The sequence below is a fragment of the Triturus cristatus genome, chromosome 6, assembly GCF_964204655.1.
Source record: "Triturus cristatus chromosome 6, aTriCri1.1, whole genome shotgun sequence".
In the NCBI taxonomy this organism is placed as follows: domain Eukaryota; kingdom Metazoa; phylum Chordata; class Amphibia; order Caudata; family Salamandridae; genus Triturus; species Triturus cristatus.
In genome coordinates this window covers 652102008-652124419 of record NC_140589.1, presented here as the reverse complement: position 1 = coordinate 652124419, position 22412 = coordinate 652102008, and positions in this window count along the sequence as shown.

Sequence of the window (22412 nt, the reverse complement as noted above, 5' to 3'; positions counted from 1 at the left end):
ATTAGCAATCAAAGGAAATACAAGAGTAAAAGAATGAAAAACCATCAGCATTATGAGCATTCCATATTCTCAGCATCAGGAATAGAGACTGTAAAGAAAGATGAAGTCTCAACTATACACTTATCTATCTGCATCAGGTCGTCAATATCTTTCTGTAACACAATCGCAGCATTGGTATCATGGATTTAAATTTTCCTGTTGGGAGTGAGGAAGGTGGCACAATAAGAACAACAGAGGTGAAAACATTGTATTAGAATAGAACATGACACCAATATCACAATGAAGTATAGTACCTGTTCGAGAATTCAACCCCAGACCCCAAAGAGAGACCAACTCCAATTTCCACTTTCCATCCCCTTGACATTGCCATGGATGGCTAGAATGTGCTGGGTGATTTTCTTTTCCACGTTTGTGATCCCGAATACGCACTGGTCTCCTACTAGAGCGCACACACCACCACTCTTAGCTAGAATAAAGTCCACTGCATATCTAGTCTCCTCTGAATATATCCACATATTCTCCAATTGAGTGGTGATGTCACGCAGAGCTGCCGAAGTAAAATTAAACAATATTTGCAGCTTACAGTCAAAATACTTCCTTGCTTTTTCACCCCTTGCCATAGTGGTACCACCAAATGTGATTATGGAAGAAAGAATATATCCAAAAGTGATATCATTGCTATAGTTATTAACCTCTATATCTGTTACTTCTTATCAAGATTCCTTTGTCAATGTTCTTTTAACCCATTTTACCTTAGGCTTAGCGCTCTTACAAGGAACACCCAAAGGCAACACCATCCCCAAGGCAACGTCATTCGTACCATTATCAACATTAGAGTATGTTCCATTAGACTAAAAGAAAAACCCAGGGTGTGCATAAATTGGTCTATCATAATCCACAGCAGAATATCTAGAATTCCATCCAAAGGTATTATGGCCCTTCGAGTTCTCCAAGGGGATTGTTTGTAACCTTATTCAAGACTAACCCTGAACAATTGATATACAATGAAGTATCGGTACTATGGATAATCGGACAGCAAGCAGGGTAATACCCAGCCTCACGGGGAACCGTCAATTCCTTGTATTGCCAACCCACTAGAGTGACATTGGTGCTCTCCACGTAGAAATTATCACAGTCCATATTATGGTCACACCCCGTGATGAGTACAGGCCCCAGCTAGGCCCGCAGGACACAAGGGTTCGCTCTCCTGTAAAGGAATCTATAAGGAAGTTGGCACGGAAACTGCAAAGTACAAAGACACAGTTTATTAACCCTTAAGGGTGGTCCTACAATCCATACAATACCCTTCAGTATTGCATAGAGTAGCACAAAGAACTTGCATACACGGTCCCCTTTTATACACAACAGAGGGGCTCATAAGTGGGAGGATACGACATGAGACGAAGAATGTTACCTTTTATGGACATTTGCAATACTTGATCGATATGTGGGCGGAGCTGACATACTCCTTAAGCCCGCGAAAACATGGTCAAGCAAGGACTAACTGATAACAGATGTGGTCAAGTCTGGGCATGCGCCAGACGGACAAAGGAACTATTTATAGACTGTTACTAGGCAGATTACAAGAGCAACTAACACAAAGATAAGACTCTTCTTGTGCTGAGCACGTGGAGACATGACAATACAAAATGGAGTCCAGACTTCAGTCAACATAACAAAAGGGGCATGCGTAAAGCAGAAGAATTCATGTCTTTAGTAAATGCTTAATCACATCGAAGTTGCAATTTACAACAGACGACCCTTTCAGCATTTACTGAAGACATCCGGCTTGTTAGAATAATCATCATATATATCAATTATCATCATCTCTTCTACTTCCTTAGCTAAATGTTTCTGATAAGTGACATTGGCAATAGCTTTCTTATCGGGGATACAAAATGATACACATAAGGAACAGAGCAAGGGACCACATTGAACACAGATGCAACAAGAAAACAGAACTGCTATAATTATACAGAGACCAGTTAAAACCTTCCAACCCCAAGCAGTAATCAATGCCCAGAACCATCCAGAAAAGGACCAAGTGCCGTTTTCTGTATGGATTTCAGCTGCAATTTTATGCAGCCTGTTAATTGCATTATAGACTGAAGGTGTGTGGTCAGGAATAAACACGCAGCAACTGCTTCCGATAATTTTACAAGCTCCACCTCGATCAGCTAACATAACATCTAACACCATACGATTCTGCAATGCAACAATTCGGGTAATCTGTAATTCTTCCGTAAGATTCCCAAGAGCAGCAGCGGTTTGGTTTGTCACAGCCTCTACCACTCGTGTTAATCTTCGAACTTTCCTACTATTTAGGGCAGCTCCAACGAAGAAAAACAATCCTAAATTGAAGTCGATATACTGCTGCAAACTGGTGTCAGTCTGGTCCACGTCATCAATTGATAGAGTACGTTTATACCTATTTACAGTCACATTATTTAACAACTTTAAATCCTTATGATAGGATGCAGGTGCCAGAAATACAGGAGGTAACAAAAATGATACATAGCATACTCCGGACCAACCGGCTGGCAAACGGTAATAACCTTTATTTCCGCATACAAAGTACGTATTATGGGATGCTAAGAAAGTACTGTTATTCAATCCATCGATGTTTAATATGGTAATACAATCGCTAACACCGACAGGAATATAACCCACACTTTGGACACACAGGTCCGCTTGAGCTTGTGCCACTTGAATCACAAATTTGTCTTTTCCCGCAGTGTCTCTGGTGTTCGTGAAAACATATGGAATCGATTCATTGTCTGGTCGATACTCTTCCCATTCCCAAATTGTCCCATTCGCTTGCGGATATCCATCTTTATCCTGATGACATTCTTTATTAAGTCTGAAGAGTAATCGTCCCACTGTGGGTTTCCGAGTGGCAAAAAGCAAAGTGTACCATGCTCTACAAGAGCCATTATGAGAGAAAGGAAGAGGTATGAATGGCGTTCCTCCTTTCTTCTGATGAGCTGGCATCATACCACATATCCAACAGTTCGTAGCATTGGTGGCAACATGGGTATGATGTAACATCTGGATGAAAGTGTTATTCAAATAGGACTGACGATGCTTCAATTCTTGATACGGAAGGGTATAGAAATAGTGCTCCGCAGGCACTGGAGTGGTCAACACAAGCAACTCTCGGGCAGGAGTCACATCCTCCACAAACCATGTGGTTATCCCAACAATAGCTACTGTGAGCATAAAACCTGTTGCACAAAGGATCTTCTTTTTCTCCATGTCAAAATAGAGAATCAATATCTTCCTGAAACTAAAAGTTTGTCAGAACTCTTCCCCTTGGGCAGCGGTCGCTTTCTTCACCAACGGGCCAAGACGGGTGTCGCTACACTAATGCAGGGCTGATCCCCCCCCTTGCCTCACTGGCTCTCCGTTTCACTAACCCAAGGGCCGTTCTGACAACATGTTCCGATACTGAAAGATTCACTTTCGTGGCCTCAGATGATATCGCCTTCCTCCAGGAGTCGCGTGGTCCGGAAAGAGCTCCTCAGCGTCGTTCGATTCCACAGCACGGCCTTTCTCTGTGCTCAGAATCTCTCGTTGATCGGTCAATACAGCGGGCTCCACCAATCCGGGCGGTACTTTGCGGCAGTGCAGGGAATGGATCCAATTCTTTCTGTTGGAAACTCGCACGGCCGTCCTCGTTGCCAGTAAGACTTGCTCAGGGCCAACCCATCTCGGCTCCAGGCTGTTCGTCCTGTCAAAGATTTTCAGCATGACATAGTCTCCAGGCCGGAGACTATGTCCTTCGCCGGTGGACCGATCAGGGAGCGCCTCCCGGACCTGTTGATGGATGGAAACCAAGTTATCCGTTAACTGTGCCAGATAATCATTCATCATTACACAAGGTACATCATACACAGTCTTAGGTTTTGGTGGACCCCAAATATTCATTGGACGTCCAAAGACAATCTCATACGGTGTAAGACCGATTCGAGAGTGCGGTACCGACCTAATTGACAACAATGCCAGCGGTAAAGCATCTGGCCAAGTCAAAGACGTTGAAGCTTGAATTTTAGCGATCTTGAGCTTCAGTGTACTATTATACTTCTCGACTAGTCCTGCAGATTGAGGGTGGAATACTGCGTGGAACTTCTGGGTGATGCCTAGACCCTTCAGAACATACTTTATAACATCCGCTATAAAGTGGGGCCCGTTATCACTCCACAGAAGTCTACAAACGCCATATCGAGGGAAGAACTCCTTCAACAGCATCTTAGCGGTAGTCATTGCAGTATTGTCCTTCGTGGGGTATGCCTCAACCCATTTGCTAAAGGCACACACCACTACTAGAACATACTTCAAATTGTTACAACGCTCGAGCTGGATGTATCCATCTGCAAAACCTCAAAGGGTGCAGTAGGTGTTACGAACCCTCCTGCTGGGGTCCGAGTCCCCTTTCCTGGGTTGTACCTCAGGCAGATCATACAGGTCTGCACCACCCTCTTTGCCGTGCTAGCAATCTCTGGATGCTCCCAAACTTGCTCCAACATGTGCTAGCCCATGTGCCATCTGAACCATAGGTTGTACAAAAGCTGTGGGTAATTTCCATCGATCCATCTGCTTATTTCTCCAGCAACCCTCATCATCCAATTCTCCCTCACCGGACCATTGCTCCCGTTCTTTATCCGAAGCGGTCCTCTGTATTTCTCGCACTTCTTCCTTCGCATCATGCCATCTTTCTACTTGCGACTTCACTACATACATGGCAGTAGCACCGGGCTGCATCGCAGTCTCCCGCGCCACCCGGTCTGCTAACGCATTCCCTTCTCCAACTTTATCGACTACTTTCCTATGGGCGCTACATTTAACGATGGCAATTTTCTTCGGATATGTCAATGCAGTTAAAAGATTATGAACTAACTCCCCATGCATTATTTGTACTCCATGTGACGTTAAAAACCCTCTCTCCTTCCAGAGCAGGCCGAAATCGTGCGCTACTCCGAAGGCATACCGGCTATCTGTATAAACATTCACACACAATCCTGTACTGAGCTCACATGCTCGTGTTAATGCTATCAGTTCCGCTGCTTGAGCTGATTTCTGCGGTATACGTGCTGTCTCCACTATTGTTTGCAATGTGGTAATCGCATACGCTGCTGAAGTCGTACCATCTGGTAGCTTCAGGCATGACCCATCCACCCACAGTTCTCCATCTACATCTGAAAAGGGCGTATCCTGGAGATCAATACGACCCTTTGTTTGTTCCTCGGTCACAAGGATACAATCATGTGCTTCTCGTGCCTCAGACCGAGTCTCGGGGTATGGCAACAATGTGGCAGGATTTAACGTCACGCACCTCTTCAACGTAATATGAGGAGCCAAAAGCGTCAGCTCATATCCCGTTAAACGAGCACTGGTCAAATGCTGCGTCTTTGTCTGATTAAGCAGGGCATCAACAGCATGGGGGACTAATACCAACAGCTTATGAGATAACACAATTCCCTCGCTCTGGCGTATTGACACAGCTGTCGCCGCGACCGAGCGGAAACAACCAGGCAATGCTCGGGCAACAGGATCAAGTACAGCCGAAAAATATGCACAAGGGCGCTGCTTGTCGCCGTGCATCTGCACTAAAACCGATAATGCACATCCATCTTTCTCATGCACATACAGCGAAAAAGGCTTGGTATAATCGGGAGTCCCTAACACTGGTGCTGAACAGAGGGCCTGTCGCAGTTTCTGAAAGGCAGTGTCACACTCATTCGTCCAAGGAAGCGGGATAGGTGTATCTTTTGTCAAAAGGGCTAACAATGGCTTGGCTATGTACGAAAACCCTAATATCCACTGCCTACAAAAAGAAACAAGACCCAAAAATGCGCGCACGTCCTTCTGCGTGGACGGCGTCGGCGTATCCAGAATCACTTGGACACGATCTGGTGTGAGTGCACGTCCCTCCTTAGACAAAAGGTGACCTAGATAAGTCACCTTTGGTCTACAGAATTGCAACTTTTTCCGAGAGACTTTGTGATTGTGGGATGCCAAAAAGGAAAGCAAAGACAACGTACTCGTTTCACACAACTCCGGAGTGTCAGCCGCCAGCAAGATGTCATCGACATATTGAATGAGGGCGACACCCTCGGGCAGAACAAAAGAGTCCAATTGTCTTTTCAAGGCTTGACTGTAGATGCTAGGGCTTTCCGTATAGCCCTGAGGGATTCTACAAAATCGGTAAGACCTATTATTTAGAGTGAAACCAAAAAGGTATCGACTATCGGGATGAATGGGAATCGAAAAGAAGGCATTTTTCAAATCAATAACTGAAAACATGGTCGCCGTAGGCGGGACCAAAGTAAGCAACGTCGTGATATCCGAAACCACTGGGTACTGAGGTATCACGATCTTGTTCACTTCTCTCAAATCAATGATAAACCGATAGACTTTGGCATCCGTATCCTTTTTCAGAATGGGTAGAATCGGGCTATTACAAACATTATAGGGAACTTCTTCCACCACTCCCACCTTAATCAAATCCTGCACAATCTGTATAAGAGCCTCTTCCCCCTCCTGCGAAATACGATACTGGGGAAGGCGTGGTAACACCGCCCCCTCCTGGACACTAATGTGAACAGGCGGAATCACCATCTGTCCCACATCAGTATCCGAGGTGGCCCACAGAGCACGAGGGAGGGCAGCTAACACAGCATCTTCTGTAACCACACACATCCGTTCAGACAGGGGGTAATTGTCATTCAATATCACCCGCACTCCAGCAGGGGAACACCGGATCGTAGCTCTGAAGTGCTTCAGCATATCAAGGCCCATAATATTATCCGGCGTGTTCGGGGCTAACAAAAACGGACAGGGTGCAGAGAAGGAATTAACCTGAAATGTGAGGGGCTGCGAAAGAGGGCTTCGGGAGAGTGTTCCATCAAACCCTACCGATGTAACCATTAAGCCAGATGGGGGGGCCCTCGGAACCAATTGTTTAGACAGCGCACTACGAGTCGCTCCTGTGTCCACTAGAAACTGATCAGTGGAGCCCAAAACCTCAGCTGATACGTAAGGACCCTTCTGATCAACTGGCACCTCAACTGATTCTAACCCCCATCCAACGCATTCCTATGCATGCTGAGAATCATGGTACCCAGAACGGTCAATCCCCGACACTTGATACTGATTTTGTCGATCAAAAACATTAGACCTATCTCGTTGCTGCCCGGCAAGGTCAAAACGAGCGTGATCATTAGAATTCCCTCTAAAATTCGAGAAACCCCCTTTACCTCTCGGGCCACCCTGATTGTGTCCCTGACTGTGTCCCTGCCGCGAAGCATGCAACGCTGGGCAATCTCTGGCCCAGTGCCCCAATTGCTTACAATACGCACATTGATTCCTATTCAGGTCAGATCGGCCCGAGGGAGGACCATAAAATCCTCCCCTACCTCTATTTACACCCCGTCGGGGCGGACCATATACTTGTGCTAACATCACCTTCGTTTTTAAATCCTTCGATTTCTTTTCCTCCTGCCCCTTCGCTTCTAGCTCCTGGCGCTCATAGTACTGAGCTATAGTCAGGAGGGCTGTCGGGGTCGTAGTGGACCAAGAACTTTCACTCGCTTTGAGGCAAACTGCAATTGCCGGTAATAAATTCGCCACATATTTGTCAGCAAAAAGGTGCCGACCCGTATCATCCGTAAGAGACTGACCACTAAAATCATGGAACGTCTCCTCAAAGCGCGTAAAGAAATCTGCAACTGATTCATCGGCTTTCTGCTTACACGAGGCTAGCATATTCCAGTCAATCTTTTTAGGAGGAATAATGGTCTTCAACTTAGTCAGAATAGCAGCGGGGAGATCTAAGATAATCTGAGGTGGTTTCTGCGCGGGCTTTCTCTCCCTATCCTCATCCTCAAGTTCAGACCATCGAGCCTTAAAAGTGGCAACATCATCCACCTTCCGCACGGATCGCCACATATCTGGTGGTAGAATAAGCCCAAAGAACAAATCTATATCTGCTAAGGTCATAATACAAGAATTCAAGGCCCCCTCGACTTCTTCGTAAAAGGCCGCTGGATTCTTGCGGGGATCAGGCAACGCATTTTTTAATGCCATGACGTCAGCCCTGTGCCAGGGAGTATAAACCCAATTATACACAAAATATCCCTTAGCATCGGTGGAGGTAATATCCGAGCTAGTCCCCGCTCCTTTAGGAGGAACATACAAAGGCTCCGCCTCGCGCATTGGTTTAGCATGCACTGGATCGCTCTTATCTGATTGAGAGATGGATGAATGGCCGCCTCCGGTACGCGAATCCGACCGCTTTTCCTCCTCAAGGTGTTGGCGCGCTTTCTCTTTAAGATCTGCTGCCGCATCCCGCAGCGCAAACAGTCGCCGAACTGCCTCAGGCGCCTTAGAGGGAGAGAAAACACCATTACGCAATGCTTTAGAGTCTAATACCACATCGTCAGGTTCAAAGACACTGGAATATTTCCGAAAGGCAGCAATCACTTCATCAGAAAAGTGTCCCAAGAAATACAACCTTTCTCTATCCTGCCACGACTCCCAAGAAGCCAACAGTTCATCAAGGGATAACTTGCCCTTACATGCACGATAGGAAAACTGTCGAAGCTCACCCATTCGCTCAGCCGATAACATGGACCGCGTGTCTACCTTACTCGAACCCGATCCAGAATCTTGTGGCCTCGGGGCAGACGCGCCAACATAAGGAGGCGGAGAACGATCTAATAAATGAAAATCATCGTCGTGATTATTAAGGACAGGATAGAGTGGCTGACGAACAGCATATTGACCCGAGACTTGTAACCTATGTTCTTTCTCTTGTTTCTCCGTCTGTTCTCTTTCCTCCCGACGCTTTGCTTCCTGCGCTCTCACATGATCATTCTTTCGTTGCTCTTTATCAAACAGCGCTTTCTCGCGTTTCTCTCGCTCACGCACTTCCTTCACCCATAGTCGCACACATTCAAACATGTCTTGACGCGCACGCCGTTTACACATACACTGTTCCACATACTCAAACTTACGTATATCAAACGACCCATACAACGGCCACCGTAACTCAGGATCCTTTTTGGTATATTTCCTCCATACTGTGCTGTACATTATGGAGGAAAGACCATGCTTCACATACATATCCCTATTAGGAGTCCCCTCTGGGGGAGCTGGAGCAGATTCCTCGAGGTTTAACCGGTTTCCAAAGCAGCAGCACCACTTACGGAGTGCGCTAAAAGCAGGCATGCTCAAAAAATAATGCAGAATATGCAGTATTATCAAAAAAATGGCACTTAAACGTTGTGCTATTCAAAGTTACACAATTCCGGAGAAATATCTCCACATTACCTGCCTATATGTGTTGCAACGCATATATTCTCACAATAATCAATACAAGATATGACCGGTCATCCCAAATCAAACTCAAATAGCCAACCCAGGCTTCAAAAACTCGGAGCAAGTACCGTACAACGGTTCTTACCAATCAAGAGTCCAGATTCCAACTGCCAAGCTCCGAAATTCGCCCAAACGGCTGTCACGGCAGGACCGACAAAAGAGGTCTCAGTCGAGGACCGGCGCCACCCAGATGGTCAGCTCGGAAGGGAAGGAAGAAAACCTCGGGATGCCAGGACTAAAGTGCCTCTGGCAGTGATCACATCCCCGGCCAAATTCCTCACCTTCGTCGCGACCAATCCTTCGAGCATCCGAGTCGCCGATGAGCCCCACGTGACGGGCGCCAATTGATGAGTACAGGCCCCAGCTAGGCCCGCAGGACACAAGGGTTCGCTCTCCTGTAAAGGAATCTATAAGGAAGTTGGCACGGAAACTGCAAAGTACAAAGACACAGTTTATTAACCCTTAAGGGTGGTCCTACAATCCATACAATACCCTTCAGTATTGCATAGAGTAGCACAAAGAACTTGCATACACGGTCCCCTTTTATACACAACAGAGGGGCTCATAAGTGGGAGGATACGACATGAGACGAAGAATGTTACCTTTTATGGACATTTGCAATACTTGATCGATATGTGGGCGGAGCTGACATACTCCTTAAGCCCGCGAAAACATGGTCAAGCAAGGACTAACTGATAACAGATGTGGTCAAGTCTGGGCATGCGCCAGACGGACAAAGGAACTATTTATAGACTGTTACTAGGCAGATTACAAGAGCAACTAACACAAAGATAAGACTCTTCTTGTGCTGAGCACGTGGAGACATGACAATACAAAATGGAGTCCAGACTTCAGTCAACATAACAAAAGGGGCATGCGTAAAGCAGAAGAATTCATGTCTTTAGTAAATGCTTAATCACATCGAAGTTGCAATTTACAACACCCGGGTATCCCTCTCCCAAAGGCTTTCTATAGTAAAGACATGGTCCTAAGTAGCCAAATCCCAAAACACCCCTTTTACCTCTACAAAGTCAGGTGGCCGAGTATAAGTATAATTCAACAGTAACAGAGGATATGCAGTCCATAAACCAGTAACTGAATGGGTGGGGTAAAAAGCTGTCCCTTCTCCAAAGAATCTCCTAAGTGTATCAAGGAAAATATTACTAGGTGTTGTTCTTCTATTTCTTGTCGGGGAAGTACCTTTTCCCTGTCTGCGCAAAGGTACACTTTGATCATGTTCCAAAACCCACATTACGCCACATGAGAGCATTAGGAACGACAACACAAAAGCAGCATATATCATTATCTTTTTGCGGGTCCACATTACTTTATGCCAGGGAATGAACATTAATGGCTTCTTCTGCAACTAGCCTACCAAAAGGATGCATCGCATAGGCCGTAAGAAATACTAATGGGAAAGAAAAACAAAGAGAATATGGCAGTGAAATGCAAGTTCCCAGTGTCCGTTAGAGCCTCACTGGTTAAGGCTCTTATTCTCCATCAATACATTGGTGCTCTTGAGCACTGGCAGTGGAACTTGCTCTATCCTAAGCTCATATCCCACGTCGATCAGGATAGTGCACTTCCAAAGTACACTTTGTAATTATCCTGTCCAATGTTCAAACAATCGCACAAATTTTGCATCCACCTAAACTAACTCCGTTGGTACCATAGCAAAGTACATCCTAACTTGCACAGTCCTTCCCTAATCTCTCTTCTCCTTAGCAACAGATTCCCTAAGCCGAGGGTGCAAATTGTACCTGGTAACCCCAGGCACTGGCCAATCAGCAAACAACGGCTCTAGGATAGCTCTTATTTCCAGAGAAACAGCTGCATTGAGCACATTTTCATTTTCCACATCCGTTTGGGTCCAGGTCAGTCGGGCTTCCCTAAACGGGACAAAATGAGGCATTTGTTCCGTTTCGGAGTCCCCAATGCCGTCCTTCACCCTCTAATCATAAGGCAAAGGCAAAGGGACCCTGCAACAGTGGGTCGCATGAATCCACTTCTTATGGCCGGTGTCCTTCACTGCAGTTTTTGTTGTCAAAAGGACCTTCTCCAGTCCTTCCACCACAGCTCCAAACACTTCTTCTGCTGAAAATTTCTCGTCTGCACATAGTCCCCGGGCTGAATATCATGTCCGGGCCCCTCTGGTGTAGCTGGCAGGGCTTCCTTGACCTGTTGGTGAATAGAATGCAAACTTTCAGTTAACTGGCCAAGGTGATCGAGCAACATAGGATACTCAATATCAGAGAACCGTCGAGGGCGCGGGATGTCCCAGACATTTGACGTGCTTCCAAACACGACTACATACGGCGACAAACCAGTCCTAGAATGAGCTGGCGTTCTAGTTGACAAAAGTGCTAACGGCAAAGCATCTGCCCATTTTAACCCTGTTATTTCCTGAATCTTTGCCAGTTTGAGCTTGAGAGTACCATTGTGCTTCTCAACCAAACCGGCTGACTGTGGATGGTTAGCAGCATGGAATTTCTGTTTGCTGTGAAGGCCCTCACAAATCAATAGGATTACTTTTGCATTAAAATGACTTTGGTTATCACTCCAGATCACATGGGGCAAGCCACAACGAGGAAAGAACTCCTTCAGGAGTACCTTTGCAATCGTCATGGCTGTATTATCTTTAGTTTAGTAAGCCTCAACCCATTCACTGAACGCACAAAAGCACCAAAATATACTTCAAATTCTTGCACCTTTCCAATTCAATATAGTCCATTTGAAGGACCTCGAAAGGGAAAGTAGGTGGTGCAAAATTGCCAGACGGTCTAGGGGTACCCTTTCCAGGATTATGCATCATACATATCATACAGTAATCTACTAAGTGTGCAGCTGTCTTGGAAATTTTATTGTTCTGCCAAATAGGATATAACAATTTGCAAATGCCTTTGGCACTAATGTGGGCTGGACATTGGGCCATAGTGTCCACATGGAGCACATATGGATCTGGTAACATCCATCTCTCTTTCCCTAGTTTATCAATCCAACATCCTTCGTCATTCAGTTGTGCTGTACTTTACTGCCACACCGCTAGCTTCTCTATCGTCTCCCCACTTTGCATCTCCCTCACGCTTTTGACAGTGTCTTCAAACATGACAACCTCAGGAACCCATCTAGTTGAACCTGCTACAAGCATTCTTTTCATCTTTGTCTGGGCCGTTTCCTTATCTGTCTGGTCAGCAAAAGCATTTCCTCTACTCACATCATCAGTAACTTTCTTATGGGTGCCACAGTTCACTATTGCCAATTTCTTAGGGAGTTTTCAAAGCAGACAAAAGCCTCAATATAAGGTGACCGTGCTGAATCTTTGTACCATGGAAAGTAAGAAACCCTCTCTCAGCCCAGAGTCGCCGAAAGTTATGCGCGACCCCGAAGGCATACTAGCTGTCAGTATAAATATTGACAATCAGTCCCTCACTCAATTCGCAAGCTCGAATCAGGGCAGCAGGCTCAGCAGCCCGAGCTGACTGATAAGGGACTCGTGATGTCTCTACTACTGTACGCAGTGTGGGAATGCATAAGCTGCAGTGGTGGTGCCGTCTGGTCATTTAAAACAAGATCCATCGATGTATAGTTCCACTTCAGGGTCAGATAAGGGAACATCAGTCAAGTCTACCCGTCCTTTCATCTCTTCTTCTGTCCGGAAGATGCAATCATGTTTGTCAACTTCATAATTATTAGCTGAACGACCCTGTGAGGCGGCAGTATTCTGAACTCTATCAGTCCCACAACCTCGTCCATGGGAACTCCGTCCTCTAGGAACCTCAACCTTCTGCAAAAGTGCAGGACACTTGCTACGCCAGTGACCTTCTTCCTTACAATATGCACACTGATTTGACCCTAAGGGTGTTATGGTTGGCTGTCTGCTGGTACACGGAAGCTGTCTGAAAGGACCTCCGTGTCCTCTACCATTCCCCCTAAGCGCTTGCTGTAACAACACTTTTGTTTTCAACTCCTTATGCATCTTATCTGTTCTCTCTTTCTCTTTCTGATCATGATGTTCATAATATTGAGCCATATTCAAAATAACAGAGTGGGAAGAGGTAGTCCAAGTACTCTCAGATGCCTTCAAATGTGCCGCAATTTCAGGAAGCAAATTAGAAACGAATCTATCGACAAACAACCGAACTCCTCCCTCAACTGACAAATCCTGTCCACTATAATCCAAAAATGTATCTTCAAACCGGGTGAAGAAATCATACACACTTTCATCTTTCTTCTGCTTACATGCCGACAACTTATCCCAACTTCCCTTCTTCGGCAGAATAAGGAAATGCATATATGTAATAATGCGACCGGGCAAAGCAAGTATCTCAGCTCAAGGCTTATCACCTGGCTTCCTCTCCTGATCCCATCCTTTAATCACATCCCATATACCTCCCAACTCCGCAACATAATCTTGTGTGTGCACCTATCTTCAAATATCAACCGGAAACAACAAACCAAAAAACATTTCAATAACAGCAAGGGTCATTACCGTTGAAGAAGCAGCTTCAGTCAATTCTTTATAATATGCAGTACTATTTTTCCTAGGATCGGGCAAATGAGTCTTAAGCGACAAAACCTCACTTCTTTTCCACGGAGTATAAACCCACTGTTCTTGAAAACGAGCTGCCTCCCTCGGCCTGGTGATATTTCCACAACCATCTGTTAATTCTGGTAATTCTGGGTGATATATAGGATGAACCTCTGGCATCTGAAACTGAGACACCGATCTGGGGCTTTTCTCATGTAGTCTTCCCCTGTAAACTATTATTGTCGTAGCATTGCTGAAAACTTGTCTGGCCCCAATTCACTAATATACACACGAACCCTAACATCATGTAAAATTTGAGACGCTTCTGATTCAAAACACTGTTGCCAAAGACCAATCAAAGTAGCAGACATTTGTTTAAGGGAGTGCTGCTGTATAATGGACTCAAAATCTTGCATAGTTGCCCAAACATCCTCCACACTATAAATAGGATTATGAGCCCACTTTGCTGCCTGATTAGCTATTACCTGTTTCTCATTGTCTCCCACATCAAATCATAGCAACGGTCCCATGCACTCCTTAAATTTCGTGCGGTCCCTATCCTCAAATCCGCATACCGGCGTCCCACTACTTACTGATGTCGGAGGATGACGAACCGTCAAATGAGAGGCAACAGAAGTAACAGGTACAATTGTGACTGCTGTGTGTACTGGAGGAGAGGGAGCAGAAGATACCGAGGCTAAAACAATAGGTGTACTAACAGTCGCAGTTGCCACAGATGGCGAAGACAAAGAAAGAGCAGGAGGTGCCATAGCCAAAGCCGTCTGATCAACAGTAGCAGATACAGAAGCAATTGAAACAGAAGGAACAGGTTGCTGGGACTGCAAAGGAATAACGGGGTATATCCTTTGCAGGGCATATGGAGGTGGGGGTCGGGTATCTAACAGATCTTCCACAAAGGTATAGTTTTCTTTTTGGGCCATATAAGACCTGTCAATTTGTAACCAAAACCCTGTATCCGCACATTCAACCCCTGCCTCCTGTTTTTCCCTATCACATGCTACAGCTGTCTGAGTCAATGTTTGCATTCTCCCCTTTCGTGCATCTTTCTCCAATGTCTATCATCTCTATTTAGCCTCTTTCTGCCACGTTCAAAGAGAATCAAACATGGATTGCCTACTTTGTCTCGCAAACCCTTTTTTCTCTAAAAACCCAATCTTTTGTTCATCAAAAGTGCCCGTCGACTGCCACTGCAACTCAACATTGTCCCTTGTATATTTGTGCCATAATGTACTAAACATAAGAGGGACAATGCCATGCTTTACATTCAAAATTAGGAGTGCCTTCTGTGCTTCTTCCAATCGAGCATCTGCAGAACAACAACGACAGTACAAAGAAAGCAACTTACTGATACCAGGCATCTTCAAAAGAAAACAAGCTCACTATTTATTCCCGGCAAAGCAATTGCAAATGCTTTTATCCCAAAGATGTTTCTCAGACTGGACCAAATGCAAACTAAAATGGTACTATATCCACAAAGAACCAAAAAAACTCACCTGATATGTAGAGTCAAAGCAACCGATTCTGCACTGCCGACTCTTCAGACCAAACGGTCAGATTCAAGGGTTTCGCCATTCAGGACTCCAGTCGGGATGACCACTGGGCGAGGCACCATAAGGCTGGACAGATGGGGCAGCTGTGAGTATCAAGAACTCCTAATGCAGGGATCCCTGGTCCGTAAATCCGACCCGAGGATAGCCGCGACCTCCCCACTCGTCCAAGGGAAGGGGATGGATCAATCACCTGATGGAGTCCCTGTTCGGGCGCCAACTGAAGGAAGTTACCCGTTTTGGGTCACCCGGGTCACCCATGACCACCTCTCAGCCTTCCATACCAAATGAAGAGTCGGTCAGACAGTAGAGAACACAAACCAATAATTATTTATTCAGAGTGCACTCATAGTGGAGCCCGGTCTGCCCAGTCTCTAGGAGTGCTGCAGAGGGACTGAAATTGATAAACATAAAGACACATTATGTACATTTTAGAGCTGGGCTATACACACCTACAGTGGAATTTTCCAAGCACGTGCTGCTTAAGCAATGAAATACAAAGTACATGATCTTAGCACGCATATGTCATACAGAGTTACAAAAGTCCAAGGCCATTCCAGTCGGGCACGTCACCAGACAAGTGGGAGAGGGCCTCTATCTAGCAGGAAAGGTATGCACTAATAAGAACAATCTATTCATTTGCAAAGCAAGTCCCAACCTCGGAGAAAAAAAACTTACCAGAAGTAGTTTCTCGAAAAGGCAAAGATTATTTTTGGTCATGATTCAAAATGGCACCTAAACATAAAATGGTGCAGCGAATGCTAACTTAACATTTTCATTCCGACACACCGACCAGAACACCACCACCTTCCTGGCAAACCTCGCCAACATCGGACTCCAGCAGCTAGTCACCGCACCAACCTACATAGCCGGACACAGGCTCAACCCTGTCTTCTCCGCCAGCGGGAATTTCAACTACAGTCACACCCCCGAACTCTCCTGGACTGACCCTCATAGTATACATCACCTCTTCACCATGCCCACCAGACACCACCGCCATCATCACCCCTCCAACCGCAGCTGGATCAAGGCCAGCAAATAACTTTTTGGCCACTTCCTCAGCACCACCGCTCCGCCAACACTTACAGATACAAACACCGCAGCACTCAAACTCAACGGCATTTCTTTTGATTACCGAGTTCCAGAGGGGACTCCACCGGACCCGTGCTAACTGTACCTTACACAACTGCTTGTCAGATAGGGAGCAGATGCAACGTTGGGCAGGTTTATTTTGAATGCCAGGTTGTGGCCACTACTAAGGTTGTTATGCTGATATAACGCATATGGTATTTGCTACTTACGAATGATGCCTTCATGTTCCAGGTGGTACCATGTTTGCCCTGCTGATGTTACGTAGGATGCACCATTGCTGATGTATCTCATGCCTAAATATCATTCATGTACGATGTATCTATGCCAATGAGGTTGCCTAATGCAGGATGTGTTGTTTATGCCCTAATGAGGCCTAATGCAGATGCTTATGCCCAACTGTGCAAACACCCTGGCAGCTCCTCTGTGTCAGTGGACAGAGCATCTGGTAGTCACAGGCTGCCGGGGAAGGTGACAGCAGACACCCTGGATGCCAAACTAGACTCTGTACAAAAATACGCATCTAGCCATATGCGTGACCTTGTGAACCCCTATGCCACATTATACCTGCGTCAGTTAGGATGTATGCAGGGTGGGCGTTCTCACACAACAAAGCCTCGTATGAGTGGTGCAGTGAAATCTATGAGATTTCACTGCAACAATTCTAGGATGCCACTGCGCAAAACCTTACACCTGCCTCAAGGTGGGCATAAGGGGGACACAGTGCTATTGGAATAGGCCTGCTCCTCGCATTACTGGAGTTGCGACATGCTTGTGACAAAATTGCAGCAATGTGTGACTTTAGCACCGACAGATACATCAGGAGTACTGACATATCTGTAAATCCTTGCAACATGGAGTGCCATACAGTAAATACGGCACATCCATGGTGTCGCAAGGAGGACGCAATGAAAAGAGTGCCAACGCTGTTTTGTAGCAGCGATGCAACACTTTTCATGAATGAGGCCCAGGACTGCACGCTATCTTATTGTGGGGTGCATTCCTGAGCTTTTATTTTGGCGCAGGGCAGCGCAGCAATATTCTTTGCTGCGCTGTCCATCACCAAATCCTCTGAAATGAGGCCCCAAGTGTTTGCACCAATTTTAAGACCAGCTATTTTCTGGTCTTAAAAAATCACCTCTAACTGAACTTAGATGCAGTTTTGGGGGGGTTTACACAATACAAGGAATTCCTTGTAATATCGTGAAGTGGGGTTAGTGGCAGTTTTTTCACAGGAACACCCACCTTGCATCTCATTTTCGTTAACTCTCACTAACAGAATTAGTGATCTTTAAAATACACATTTCTGCCGGAATAGTGCTGCTAACTCCAGTTAGTGGCAACTTGTAAATAAGGCAATCAAAAATTGCTGCCTTAACATAAAAAAATTTACGCTATGGCGGCGTTATGTCCTTGTACATATGCTCCAAAGTTTGGTATCTTGGTGCTCTAAATTATTGATGCCACGTTGTTGATCTCTCATTCCCGGTCCCTTATCCACTCCATGCATTATACTATCTCGAGTGGATGGATTTTCTCATCATTTGGCTTCTCATTTTGGTTAAATATGGACACTCTGCTAAAATTCTTCTTGATTCCAACCTTCATCCCTCAAAAAAAATCATGCATCAGTGGCACTTTTACAGCAGTCCATAGTGGGATATGTTTCCACTATTTTCTGTAGTATTGTTTCAAGACGAAAACTTCTAATTCAAAGCCTTCTTTGCTCCTGTCATCTTAACCTAATCCACCTTCTTCCCTACGTGATATTCTCAAGCAATCCCATTTAAGTTGGACTCTGGGTCTACTCTTTAATTCCTTCAAGCGGAGAGACTTGTAGTTGTCACCAGATTTCAATGATTTGAGTTTTTATGAAAATGTTTTCTAATCTCATAATTACAGCAGTTAAAAATCTAATTGATGCTATTGTATGTATTCTCATTGAAAATGTGCAGCATACCTGGTCAAAACAGTCCTACATTTTAACATAACACAACACAATATGAAAATGGGGAGGAATCGGAGCTGAATACTGGAAGCCTACCACTGTATTTGATGGCTTTTTTGATTTGACGAGTTGCAATGAGCAGTAGGAATAATGCATGTGGGTGCCAATATAGCACAGAGAGAGTGTGCTACACCCAAGGACCCTAAAAGAGGCATGTTCCAAGCATAAGGTAACAACTTTCTTTTGTGTAAACAATTCTGATAATATGTATGATAAGCCCAATGGCCATGCTGTTGGATTTCTAGAAGGTGAGGTGAACCCTAGCGTTACAGTTACAAACAATTCTTTAGGCTGCTGCGACATCTTGTTACATCTAGGACTCATGGAAGGCTGGTGGGCCACTTGTACAAGTATATGGTGGTGTTAGTGGCAACCTTTGAAACAATGTAAGTAAAGGTTGGATCATAGGCTGGGCTTTGGATAGGTAGCCACGCATTGATCAAATTATTCTTGACTTGGGTGCTTGCAACACAATAGTTTGTAACGTCTAAAGCCAGGGAACTTAGTTGTGCTGTTTATGGGGTATTAGTCATGGTCTCTGTCCTGTATAGTGGGTATATGTTATTATTAGCATGGCTAAATAGGTTCTCTAAATTGGACGTTCAGCTTCATGTTGACGATAAACAGTTGCTGGGTCAGTGTATCGAGGGTAGCAAGTTTTAGGATCACCTTCACACTACCCTAAAAAACATTTATCATTGGATGCAGGAGAGCAAGCCTAAACTTAGTGGTGGCAAAAGAGTCAGTTTGCAGATTTTGGAGTAGGGATTCCAATGACACTGCCATTTTCTAACAGGAGACCCTAGAAGCACCCCCACTTACATGTGTTTATGTTGGACCTGGCCCTTTCGGCAGGGTTATACCCAAACTTTTTGCCTTCCCGCCTACTTTTTCTGACATTTTCTTTGTTGGAATTAGGACTCTGGGCACCTTACCACTGCTAATCAGTGCTAAAGTGCATGTGTTCTCTCCTCTAAACATGTGTATGATTGATTTAAACCTGCGTGGCATATTTAATTTACATATACATCCCTTGTTAAGTGGTATGCCATATACCCTGGGCCTTTAAATGAAATGCTACTAGTGTGCCTGGAGCACTGATTTTGCCACCCACAGAAGTATGTTTTTAGCCCTGTCAACATGGCATTTAAAACTGCTTGCCAACCCTTAAACAAATTGGTCACCCCTAATGTAGGCTCTAGGTAGCCATATGGGCAGCGTGCAGTGTAAGTAAAAGGTAGGCCATGTACCTTTATGGTTGACATGTCCTGGTAGTGGTAAACAGCCTATTTCATATTTCACTGCTGTGAGGCATCCTCCTCTCATAGGCTAGCATTGGGAATCCCCTTATATGCTTTTAAGTGATGATTCCTGGTCAGAAAAGAGTGGCGTTGCAATGTTTGGTAAGTTTAGAAGCGTAGTGATAAATCCTGCTTACTGGTGAAGTTGGATTTTACATTACTATCTTAGAATGGCACTTTTAGAAAGTGGACATTTCCTGTGCTTATAACTATTTGTGATTTGCGGCCTGTCTCCAATACACGTACTTATACAATACACAATATTACTTTTTAATTATTTTACTTTACGTCTGGGCTAGGTGACTGCTACACTTTGGTCATACTCTCTAGACATCCACAATACATCTGCATTCATCTGCATACTGATAGTCATTCTGGGCTGGGAGAGGTGGTTCACACTTAACCCTGAATAGGATGTTCGGTCCTCACACAAAGGTCTGATTTACCTCCTACTGACCATCTAGAACCAGGGCTGGGCTGAAAGGGATTGTTGTGCACTTCTGAGGGTTCCTTTGAAGTCACACACTACATCAAACATATTTTTGATTGCAAGTACTGGGGCTCTGACCCCATATCTTTAGACACTGTGTGGGACTTCTAACCAGAAGCTGCTGTCTCTACATCTGTACATTGCCAGGATGACTGCTGTGCTGCCAGGAGAAACCACCATTTTGCTAACTGCTTTGCTGGGTTGGCCTGCTGACTGTTGGGCTGCAGGAAACACTTCCACATTACAAGTTGCCTTTATGAGCTGGGCTGCTGCCTGCTACCTGCTTTGGTGCCTTGCTAGTGCTTTCCAAGGACTTGTTGGCTCGCCTCCTGTTCACAAGGGCTCAGGATCTTGAAATACATCCATCCCTTTGTTCTGCCATGGAACTCTTTGGCTCCTTAGTCCACGAGGGACAAGAATTAGAATTGCCTCTAAATCACCATGTAGTTCTGAGGGCAAAATCAGCGCTTCCCTTTTGCCTTGCACTACAACCCTGACTCCCTCCACATGACTGGTGTTCACCTCAGCTGGTGGTGATTGGAATTGGCAGCTTTCAGAAAATGAGCTGTGCAGCGCCTCTCTGCTTGGCCCTTCAAGATGTGCTGCCTAACAACCAGGGACAAGCTAAGCACATGAGATCCGGTAACCTGGATCCGCCCCCAGAGCTGTGCCCAGTGTGACCAGCTAGGTGAGGCTGCGATCTGAGGATGCGGGCCCTGTCCAGAGACCTGCCAGTATCCTGAAGGTGTCTTCCCCAAGCACCGTTCAGAGGGTTTCCTGTGTGCGGTGTGCAGACCCCCCCTGTATTTCTGTCCTTTCCCCACGACAGGTACGATGGGTGACAGGGATTCAGGGGGGGGCATGCAGTCATCACGCGCTCTTTAGTGAGTGGGTCTGCCACAGGACAGATTGGCAGTTGGGATTCCCCAGAGGGTTATAGGCATGCTGCAGGATCAGTGGTGGCTCGCATTGGGAGTGCTGCGGGTGGTGGGGTGAGGTGGGAGAGGGGCAGGGTGGGGGGTAGTGGAGTCAGACATCCCACGGGCAGGAGTAAGGTAAGTAAATAAATAAATAAAACTATGTACCTTGCGCTCGCTGCATCGCCAACGTAAATAGTTTTATTTATTTACTTACCTTACTCCTGCCCATCTTATGTCCGACTCCACTATCCCCCCACCCTGCCCCGTAGTACTCCCACTGCGAGCCGCCACTGTGCAGGATCGAGGGGGCATATGTGGACCGAAACTTTAGGTCCGTTGACCTCCTTTGTCCAATAGCCAGGCAGATAAGCCACAACCTAGACGTGTTTCCCCCGGCAGAGTTATTTCTTTTGGCCACAAAACTGGGAAGAGGGACATTCCCTCCTAGTCGAGCATGTTCGGTAGTGATAATTCAATCCAGAGCACTTGGTCTACTGTGCATGAGCACCCTAGGAACACCTATGCGATTCCTAGGGCTAGGGCCTTGTGTTCTGCCAAACCAAAAGTATCTAGGTGATATTCTTCAATTACCTGTGAGTGTTTCTTTACTCCAGTATTACTTGCACTTCATCTTTTTTATCTTGCTTTGATCAGAATAACGAGTACTATATGAAAAGATGCATATTTTGAAAAGCATATTATGTATTTATATCATTTTGGCATTAATGTGGTCATAATGTAATAAGTTATTTTTATACCCATGTGTGGAGTCTCTCTTTTGTGGTGTATTCTTTGTTACTATGAGAGTGTGTTACACAAACGTTTTACACATTGCCTCTTTAGATAAGCCTAACTATTCTGTGCCAAATTTCCAGAGGGTGAGCACAGGTTATCTTAGGTGTGTATCTGACTTACCCTGACGAGATTGGTGGATTTTGCCTGGTTTAGATGCATACCCTAGACAACAAGAAACCCCATTTCTAACATTTGTGATCAGCAGTGAGGATAGGACTTGCGTTTATGCCATATCATAGTAACTCATTGTTTCACAACAACTCTGCAAAAAGACCCTTATGTGTTTGTTTGCTCCTGTTCTCTCACATTAGTCATTTTTGAAATTTACTCCTGCT